A 10,950-nucleotide genomic window follows, 5' to 3' on the forward strand; every position below is an offset into this window, starting at 1 on the left:
GTGGTTCCTAAGAAGGAGCCCAGTAAGTTTCGCCTCATTCATCATCTTTCCTATCCTAGAGGAAGGTCGGTGAATGATGGCATTAGCAGTGAGATTGCGGCGGTGACGTATGTTTCTTTTGCTCAAGCTTTTGATTTGGTGTGTCGGGTGGGGGCGGGCGCCCTTATGGCTAAGTTTGATATTCCATCCGATTTTCGGTTGTTGCCGGTTCACGCGGATTGTTTTCACTTATTGGACTGCTGTTTAGAGGGGTTTTTCTATTATGACATGTGTTTGCCCATGGGTTGCTCAATTTCTTGTTGCTACTTTGAGGTTTTTGGCTCCTTTTTGGAATGGACGGTGAGGGAGGTTACGGGTTGTGGCGCAGTTACCCATTATTTATATGATTTTTTGTTTGTGGGTCCTTCTTCTGAGCAGTGTCAGTTTTTGTTGCGGACCTTTCAACTTATTTCCCAGCGTTTCGGGGTTCCTCTATCTGAAGAGAAGACGGAGGGTCCCGTGACGGTGTTGTGTTTTTATTGGGTATCGAAATCGATTCCTGTGAAATGGTTTTTCCCCTTCCCGTTGAGAAGGTTGCGAAGTTGCGCTTGGCGTTGGATTTGGCATTGTCATCCCGTAAGCTGAAATTGCGTCAAATTCAGTCTTTATTAGGTTTGTTGGTTTTTGCGTGTCGGATAATGCCCATGGGTCGGGTCTTTTCCAGACGCCTGTCCCTGGCTACGGCCGGGGTGTTGGTGCCATCTCCATCAAGGCTGATTTACAGGTCTGGCGTACCTTCCTGGAGGATTATAATGGGCATACGTGTTGGAGGACGCCCCCAGTTTCTAGTGCTGACCTGGAGTTGTTTACTGATGCTGCAGGGGGCGGTGGGTTTCGGTGCTGTGTTGGGTTCTGCATGGTGTGTTAATTCCTGGCCTGATTTGTGGCAAAACAGGGGATGGTGCGCAAACTTGACATTGTTGGAACTTTCTCCTATTGTGGTTGCTGTTGACTTGTGGGGGGAAGTGCTCTCCAATCGTTTGGGGTGTTTTGGTCCGATAATATAAGTGTTGTTTTTGCTGTTAATCATCTTTCTTCTTTCTCAGGTCCGGTTCTGGCTTTGCTTCGCTACCTGGTGTTCCGTTGTTTACAATGTAACATTCAGTTTTTGGGCCCGCCACGTTCCAGGCGACCATAATGTTGTTGCTGATTCTTTATCTCGTTTTAATTGGCAGGTCTTTCCTTCCCTTTGCCCGCAGGCGGATCTCGAAGGGACCAGATGCCCGGACTTCTTGTGGAGGCAGCTGGCTCACAGCTAGTCCCGTTGGTGAGGTCGTCTTTGGCGCCCTCTACCTGTTCGACTTACGGTATTGCGTGAAAGGAATGGTTGAGTGCGGCCGGGGATAGACAGTTGGGGGAGGATCCTGTGCTGCGTACGACTGTGACACTTGAGTATTCATCTGCGTTGCATGAGCGTGGGGTGTCGGGTATGGTGGCTCAAAGGCATCTTGCCGGGGTCGCTTTCTTTTCTAAATTGCGGGGGTGGTCGGATGTTACTAAGTCCTTTTTTATTTTGCAAGCGTTAAAGGGGTGGAAAAAATTGGCGTCTAGGCGGGAATCGCGTAGTCCCTTGACATTTTCGTTATTGAAGCAGCTGATGCGGCTTTATCATCGGTTTGTTCTTCCCCTTATGAATCGGTTTTATTTTCCGCTGCTTTTTTGTTGTGTTTTTTTCTGGGCCATGCGTATTTCCGAATTAGTCGGTCTAAGACGGACACGTCGGTCTAAGACGGATATTTTTGCACGTGGTTGTTGGGTTTCGCTTAGGTTGGTTTCGGGGGCAGCTTGCCCGGTGGCGGCAGTGACAAATTTCCTGGGCATTTGCATTTAGATGGGAGGCCCCTTACGCGGTTTCCATTTTCCACAGTTTTTCGTAGGGCTGTAGTTCAAGTTGGTTAACCCCCTGGGGAGTATGGTACTCATTCTTTTCGGATAGGGGCGGCTACGATGGCTAGCGAGCTGGGGTTATCAGATGCGTAAGTGAGACACATTGGTAGCAGGCTTCAGATTGTTTTGCTGGTTATGTTCGACTTGATCTTATGTTGCATTGATTACATTTTTGTATTAGGTTCCAGGCCATTCGTGTGGATTCTCGGGCACTCCTTCGTGTTTCGGGCGGAGCGTCGGGCAGCCATCCGACGGGGAGGATGGTCGTTGGGCTTTGGAAATGCCGAAGTCTATTGGAGAGGCCTCCGGGGTCTGCACTGGTTGCAGGCTCTGCCCAAAGTGGTCGAAATCAGTCGGCATCGGCTTGTGCCCACTGTTTTGGTTTTACACTTGGGGGGTAATGATCTGTGCTCGGTCCGGTTGGGGGAATTGATTTCTCTTATTTATTCGGATCTGGAGAGGTTTGCTTCCTTTTTTCCCCAGTTAGTGCTCGTTTGGTCTAAAATTGTTCCCCCTTAGGTGTGGCATGGCGCGAGGGATGTTAATGCCATAGAAAGGGGCAGGCGCCTGTTGCATACACGGGTGTCTCGGTTTGTTCGGGCCAGAGGTGGAGTGGTTATTTGGCATCGTGAGTTGTAGGGTTATAACAGGGGATTGTTGTTTCCGGACGGGGTGCATTTGACGGATATTGGGTTGGACATCTTTTTATCTTGATTGCAGGATGGGGCTGAGCAAGCCTGGTTTTTGTTGGGGGGGTCGGTGAGCCGTTTAGGTAAGGGATGACACTGTCACCTTTTGGCGGTATTTTAAGGGGTATTTACCTACATGTCCTTGGGATAGGCAGGCATACGGGTTTTCACTGACCTCTGTTTAACCCCTTCCCGCTCCTGGACGTACTATTAGGTCATAGTAACTATAGCGTTCGCGCTCCATGACCTAATAGTACGTCTCGGGAGTAACGGCTGTTTTGGCCGTCCTCCCGACACATACAGGAGCTGTGACAGCTGCTGTCTTGTTCAGCAGCTGTCACAGCTCCTACAGCGGGGACCGATCGCTGCTACACGATAGCGGCCGGCGATGGTGACTATGGCAACCGGACACCAAACAATGGCATCCGGCTATGCCATAGACGGAAGCCTAGTGGGTCCTGACAACGTCAGGACCCACTATGCTTGCTGTCAGTGAGTAGCTGACAGTTCTAATACACTGCACTACGCATGTAGTGCAGTGTATTAGAATTGCGATCAGGGCCTCCTGTCCTCAAGTCCCCTAGTGGGACAAAATAGGGAGAAAAAAGCCACGGCGCCACTAGGTGTGGATCAAGGAAATAGGAGGTGAGATAGGGAAGGGGATATATATTCTCACCGTGAGGTTGGAGGAGTTCAGCACTGGATTCCACGGGGTAGCTGCTGCCAGATCCGGGCCGGTCACCAGGGTGACCGCTTGGGTACGAGAGAGTGCAAATAAAACAAGCGGATCTATATCGGCGCTGCTGATTGATGTGGACGAGATGAATGCCCGAAGTCAAGTTTTAAGTTTGAGCGGTCTGATATATTATAAATAAACGAAAGTTTTAATACATAAGTAAAAGGGTATAATTAATAAGGGACTATACGTCCTATCGGGAGATGATAATGGAACGTAGTAAAATAAAACTTTCGTTTATTTATAATATATCAGACCGCTCAATGTGAACTTTGACCCTCCGATATGTTTTCGCGGTTTTTTACCTAATTGTTTAATCTGAACTGGCCCTATATAAACTTGTGTCTTGTTTTCTGTATCCCTATGCCTGATGAAAGCGCCAGTTCGGCGCTGAAACGCGTTGCGAATAAAAGAGTTTATTCAAACTTAAAACTTGACTTCGGGCATTCATCTCGTCCACATCAATCAGCAGCGCCGATATAGATCCGCTTGTTTTATTTGCACTCTCTCCTAGTGGGACAAAGTAATACAGTAAAAAAAAAGATGTGTAAAAATAAGAAAATAAAAGTTTTAAAAGTATTAAAAGTAAAAATTCCCCTTTTTACCTTATCAGTCATTTATTATTAATAAAAATATATAAACAAACAAATAAACTATACATAATTGGTATCGCCGCGTCCGTAACGGCCTGAACTACAAAATTATTTCGTTATTTATCCCGCACGGTGAACGCCGTAAAAGAAAATAATAATAAACTGTGCCACAATTACAATTGTTTGGTCACTTCACCTCCCAAAAAATGTTATAAAAAGAGATCAAAAAGTCGCATGTACCGAAAAATGGTACTGATCGAAACTACAGTTCGTTACGCAAAAAATAAGTCCTCGCACGGCTTTATTGATGGAAAAATAAAAAAGTTCTGGCGCTTAGAATAAGGTAACACAAAAAGTGAATGATTTTTTACCAAACGTATTTTATTGTGCAAACGCCATCAGACATTAAAAAAAACTATAAACATCTGGTATCGCCATAATTGTATCGCCCCGCAGAATAAAGTGAATATGTCATTTATAGCGCACGGTGCACACTGTAAAAAAAATAGAATAAAAAAACAATAGTAGAATTGCTGATTTTTAGTCACCACGCCACCTAAAAATAGAATAAAAACTGATCAAAAAGCCGCATGCACCCCAAGAAAACTACAATGGATTCCTCAAGGGGTCTAGTTTCCAAATTGGGGTCACTTTTGGGGGGTTTCCAATGTTTTGGCACCACAAGACCTCTTCAAACCGGACATGGTGCCTAATAAAAAAGAGGCCTCAAAATCCACTAGGTGCTCATTTGCTTCGGAGGCCGGTGCTTCAGTCCATTACCGCACTAGGGCCACATGTGGGATATTTCTCAAAACTGCAGAATCTGGGAAATACGTATAAAGTTGCGTTTCTCTGATAAATCCAATTGTGTTGTAAAAAAAATGGAATAAAGAGGATTTTCTGACAAAAAAAATTATGTAAACTTCACCTCTACTTTGCTCTAAATTCCTGTGAAACACCCAAAGGGTTCATAAACTTTCTACATGCTGTTGTGAATACTTTGAGGGGTCTAGTTTCTAAAATGGGGTGTTTGATAGGGGTTTCTAATATATGGGCCCCTCAAAGCAACTTCAGAACTGAACTGTAACCTAAAAAAATAAATAAATGAGGCAATACTTAGCTTCTTACATTATACTGATAATGAGCCGTGCCCACCCCGAGATGACCCCAGTTTTGACCGTTTGTATAAACGGAGACCCCTATTAGACCGTTTCAGTGCCCGGTTTTCCCAAGCATACACCCCCGAGAAGTGTATTTCTATTGATGAGTCCTTGGTAGATTTTAAAGGGAGGGTTCAATTCCGCGAGTACCTGCTGGGTAAGAGGGCAAGGTATGGCGTGAAGATGTATAAGCTGTGCGAGAGTGCATCAGGGTATACCTACAGGTTTAGGATATATGAAGGAAAGGCCACCCCCAAACCAGACTGCATCCTGGACTACAATAGGTACATGGGAGGGATGGACTTGTCAGAGCAAATCCTGAAGCCCTACAGTGCCATGCGGTGTGGTATAAGAAGCTGGCCGGGCACATCATACAGATGGCTTTGTACAATGCGTACGTGCTACGTCAATGTGCAGGCCAGACGGGAACTTTCCTGGTATTTCAAGAGGTGATTATCAAGAACCTAATCTTTAGGGACCAAGAAGGGGGGGCACCCAGTACTTCTGGAAGCAGGGCCACACGCATCGTACCAGGGCGGCAACACTTTCCAGGAGAAGTTCCCCAAACTGGCAAGAAGGGAAAAAGTCAAAAGAGGTGCAAAGTCTACTATAAGGGATGACACAATATATCAATGTGACACGTGTCCCGAATAACCAGAGCTCTGTATGAAAGAGTGTTTTAAAATTTATCATACATCCCTTGGTTTATAATTTACCCGAATTTTACTTACCCTGATGCACTCCGCACAGCTTATCCCCCCCATCTTTCCCCTCTGAGCCCTGCTGTGTGCCCAGGCAGCTGTTAACAGCCACATGTAGGGTATTGCCATACCCGGGAGAACCCACATTACAGTTTATGGGGTGTAGGTCTCCGGTCAAAATGCTCACTACACCTCTAGATGAATGCCTTAAGGGTGTAGTTTTTAAAACGGGGTCACTTCTTGCGGGTTTCAACTGTACTGGTACCTCAGGTGCTTCTGCATACATGACTTCGCACTAGAAAATCCCCAGTAGGCCAAATGGTGGTCCTTTCCTTCTGAGCCCTCCCATGGGCCCAAACGGCAGTTTATCACCACAAATGGGGTATTGCGGCACAAATTGCGCAACAGAATGGGGCATTTTGTTTCTTGTGAAAATAAGAAATTTTCAGCCAAAACTACATATTATTTGAAAAAAATAATTTTGTTTTCATTCCCAGCCCAATTTAAATAAGTTCTGTGAAAAAACTATGGGGTCAAAATGGTCACAACACCCATAAATGAATTCCTTGAGGGGTGTGGTTTCCAAAATGGGGTCACTTCTGGTGGGTTTCCATTGCTTTGATACCTCTGGGGCTCTGCAAATGCGACATGGCACCCGAAAACCAATCCAGCAAAATCTGTACTCCAACAAACACATAGCGCTCCTTTCCTTCTGAGCCCTCCCATGAGCCCAAACGGCAGTTTATCACCACAAATGGGGTATTGCCACACTAAGGACAAATTGGGCAACAAAATGGGGTATTTTGTTCCCTGTGAAAATAAGAAATTTTGATCACAAATGACATTTTATTGGAAAAAATGACATTTTTTTCATTTCACAGCCCAATTCAAATCCGTGCTGTGAAAAAACTGTGCGGTCAAAATGGTAACAACAACCATAAATGAAGTCATTGAGGGGTGTCGTTTCCAAAATGGGGTCACTATTGGGGGATTCCTACTGTTTTGGCACCTCAACACCTCTTCAAACCTGGCATGCTGCCTAAAATATATTCTAATAAAAAAAGTGGACTCAAAATGCACTAGGTGCTTCTTTGCTTCTAGGGCTTGTGTTTTAGTCCACGAGCGCACTAGATCCACATGTGGGACATTTCTAAAAACTGCAGAATCTGGACAATACATATTTAGTAGTGTTTCTCTGGTAAAACCTTCTGTGTTACAGAAAAAAAATGAATAAAATTGAAATTCAGCAAGAAAAATGAAATTTGCAAATTTCACATCCACTTTGCTTTAATTCCTGTGAAATGCCTGAAGGGTTAAAAAACTTTCTAAATGCTGTTTTGAATACTTTGAGGGGTCTAGTTTTTAAAATGGGGTGTTTATCAGGGTTTCTAATACATAGGCCCCTCAAAGCCACTTCAGAACTCAAGAGGTACCTTAAAAAAAAGGCTTTTTAAATTTTCTTAAAAATATGAGAAATTGCTGTTTATGTTCTAAGCCTTGTAACGTCCAAGAAAAATAAAAGAATGTTTAAAAAACAATGCCAATCCAAAGTAGACATATGGGAAATGTGAACTAGTAACTATTTTGGGTGGTATAACCGTCTGTTTTACAAGCAGATGCATTTAAATTCTGAAAAATGCTATTTTTTCAAAATGTTCTCTAAATTTTGCAATTTTTCACCAATAAACACTGAATATATCGACCAAATTTTACCACGAACATGAAGCCCAATGTGTCACAAGAAAACAGTCTCAGAATCGCTTGGGTAGGTTTAAGCATTCCGACGTTATTACCACATAAAGTGAAATATGTCAGATTTGAAAAATGGGCTCTGAGCCTTAAGGCCAAAATTAGGCTGCGTCCTTAAGGGGTTAAGGTCATTTAGAGCTAGTATTTTTGATAAAGTTAATAAAATATTATTTAATTACTTATTTAAATTAATAAAGCTGTGGCCAACCCCCGGGTCAAACCCACTTTCAAAGAAGTCATGTGTTGGTGTTATTGCAGTGTATTATTGCCTGTCAGTGTAAAACTGACAGCCACCTGCTAGGTCATGCCTCAGGCATGGCTTAGCAGGCATTCACTACAGGCAGACCTGGGGGCCTTTGTTAGCCCCCCCCCCGGCTGCCATAAAAGCCATTGGCACCCTCCGATTGCAATTGCAGGGTGCCGATAGGGTGAGAGAGCTCTCTCTCTCCAAAACCACTTGGATGCGGCGCTCGCTATTGAGCGAAAAACTAAAATGGAAAAGCAAAAAAAAGGATCCGTCCTGCAAAGGTTAATTCATTTCTATTAAAAAAATTAATTATTACCACATGTGGGGTATTATCATACTTGGGAGAGATTGCGTTACAAATTTAGGGTGACTTTTTCTCCTTTATCCCTTGTGAAAATGAAAAAATGCAACATTTTAGTGGACAAAAATGTTTATATTCATTTTCACGGCCTAATTCTACTAAATTCTGCAAAAAACCTGTGTGGTATAAATGCTTACTATACCCCTAGAAAAATTCCTTGAGGGATGTAGTTTCTCAAATGGGGTCACTTTTGGGGTGTTTCCACTGTTTTGTTCCCTCCAGTGCGTTGCAATCGCGACATGGCACTAAAAACCAATCTAGCAAAATCTGCGCTCCAAAATCCAAATGGCGCTCCCTCCCTTCTGAGCCCTGCTGTGTGTCCAAACATCAGTTTATTACCACATATGGGGTATTTCCGTAATCGGGAGAAGATGCTTTACAAATTTTGGGGTGCTTTTTCTTCTTTATGCATTGTAAATATAAAAATTTCTATGTTTTTTCAGAAAAAAAAGTAGATTTTCATTTTCTGAGACTAACTCCAATAAATATAGCAAAATACCTGTGGGGTCAAAGTGCTAACTATACCCCTAGATAAATTCCTTGAGGGGTCTAGTTTCCAAAATAGGGGTCACTTTTGGGGAGTTTCCACTGTTTTGGCACCACAAAACCTCTTCAAACCCGACATGGTGCCTAAAATATAATCTAAAAATAAGCAGACCCCAAAATACTGTAGGTGCTCTTTTGCTTCTGAGGCCGGTGTTTCGGTCTATTAGGACACTAGGGCCACATGTGGGATATTCCTAAAAACTGCAGGACCTGGGCAACAAATATTGAGTTGCGTTCTCTGGTAAAACCTTCTGTGTTACAGAATTTTTTTATTACAAATTAATTTCGGCAAAAAAAAAAAGAAATTTGTACATTTTCCCTCTACTTTGCTTTATTTCCTGTGAAAAGCCTAAAGGGTTAATAAACTTTCTTAATGCTGTTTTGAATACTTTGAGGGGTGCAGTTTTTAAAATGGGGTGATTTATTGGGGGGATTCTAATATATAAGGCCCTCAAAACCACTTCAGAACTAAACTAGTCCCTGTAAAAATAGCCTTTTGAAATTTTCTTGAAAATGTGAGAAATTGCTGCTAAAGTTCTAAGCCTTGTAACGTCCTAGAAAAATAAAAGGATAATCAAAAAACGAAGCAAATATAAAGTAGACATATGGGAAATGGTAACTAGTGACTATTTTGTGTGGTATTACTATCTGTTTTACAAGCAGATACATTAAAACTTAGAAAAATGCTAAATTTTGCTCATTTTCTCAAAATTTTGGTGTTTTTCACAAATAAATATTGAATTTATCGACCAAATTTTTACACTATCATAAAGTACAATATGTCACGAGAAAATAAGCTCAGAATCGCTTGGATAGGTAAAAACATTCCGGAGTTATTACCACATAAAGTGACACATCAAATTTGAAAATATCGGCTGTGCCACAAGGCCACAACAGGCAGTGTCCTAAAGGGGTTAAAAGTGTTAGTTATAAATAGACCAGTTCCCTTTAACGTACCATAAATTCTGTTGGGATGCCATAGTAATATGCATCCATAAAAGCCTTTAGCAATGTTTGGTCATGAGATAAGACATCACATATCCCTCTAGAACTACTACAAACGCATCTTTGTTTTAAAATAATGTTACTTAATGACTTGTCTCTTTTAGTTCAATAACAACTAAGAATATAAATAACACCACATTATAGTGGTATTATCAGGGCTGTTTAGAGGTCATGCTGCCTAGGCACATGTAAAATTGCTGCCTATATCTATGGCCTTGTTCGTATTTGTCAGCAGAGATGTGGCAGGGAGCCATGCTGCTACTGGCTTATAAATATGATTTTGCCCTCATCATCAGCAGATGGTTTTTTTTTTTTTTTTTTCAAGCAGCAGTTCTAAGAAATGTTTATAGAGGTGCTTATACTGTTGTTCTAGATGTAGAAAAACATAGTTGCACCTTTGTCATTCATTTTTTCCTTGGTGTATTTTAAATTAATAGGGAAAGCAACCTAATGTAAGACATACAGTAGTTTGAAAAACAAACAGTACCATAAAGACTATAAAATCCAGCTTTGCAACACAAATAATAGTGCTATACAGTGCTCATATAATCCCGCCTTGAAATGCAAAACAGTTATACAGTACCCAAACAATATATACATACATAATAATGGCAATATATTAACACCACAATGCCTAACACCACAAAGCTCCATGCAGTTAATTTGAGCAATAGAAGACAGTGCAGGAAATTTATTAAGACTGGCATTTAACACGCCAGTCCTAAAGGCTATTTACACCGTTGACAGTTTTTTAAAAATTTGTTTTGTTTTAAGAAAACTTTTTGAGATACAGCTGCTTTGTATTCTGTATACAGAGCAGCAGTATCTAGCGCTGAATCCTGTATCCGTCAGTTCCGCAGACCTGGCGGGTTCGGTGTCAGCGTCTCTGACACTCAGGATCGAGCTGTTATCGATCACATCTAAGGCCAGATTCACATAAGCGTTGCGCATCTCGGACGTGAAAAACTACAGTTTTTCACGTCCGAGGTGCATCTTTGCTCTGCGCTGCAGGACGCGTTATCACACATCCCTCATAGACTAGACTCTATTGAGGGATGCGTGAAGCGTGAAAAAATAGGACATGTTCTATTTTTATCACGGACCCTTCACACGGTCTATTGAATTACATAGGTCCATGTGACGGCAGTTGTTTCAACGGCCGTCACACGGACATTTAACACGTTCATTTTAATAAGGCCTAAGTTCTTAACTTAGATGTGATCGATTACAGGTGGAT

Source organism: Rhinoderma darwinii, chromosome 1, assembly GCF_050947455.1.
Source record: "Rhinoderma darwinii isolate aRhiDar2 chromosome 1, aRhiDar2.hap1, whole genome shotgun sequence".
Taxonomy (NCBI): domain Eukaryota; kingdom Metazoa; phylum Chordata; class Amphibia; order Anura; family Rhinodermatidae; genus Rhinoderma; species Rhinoderma darwinii.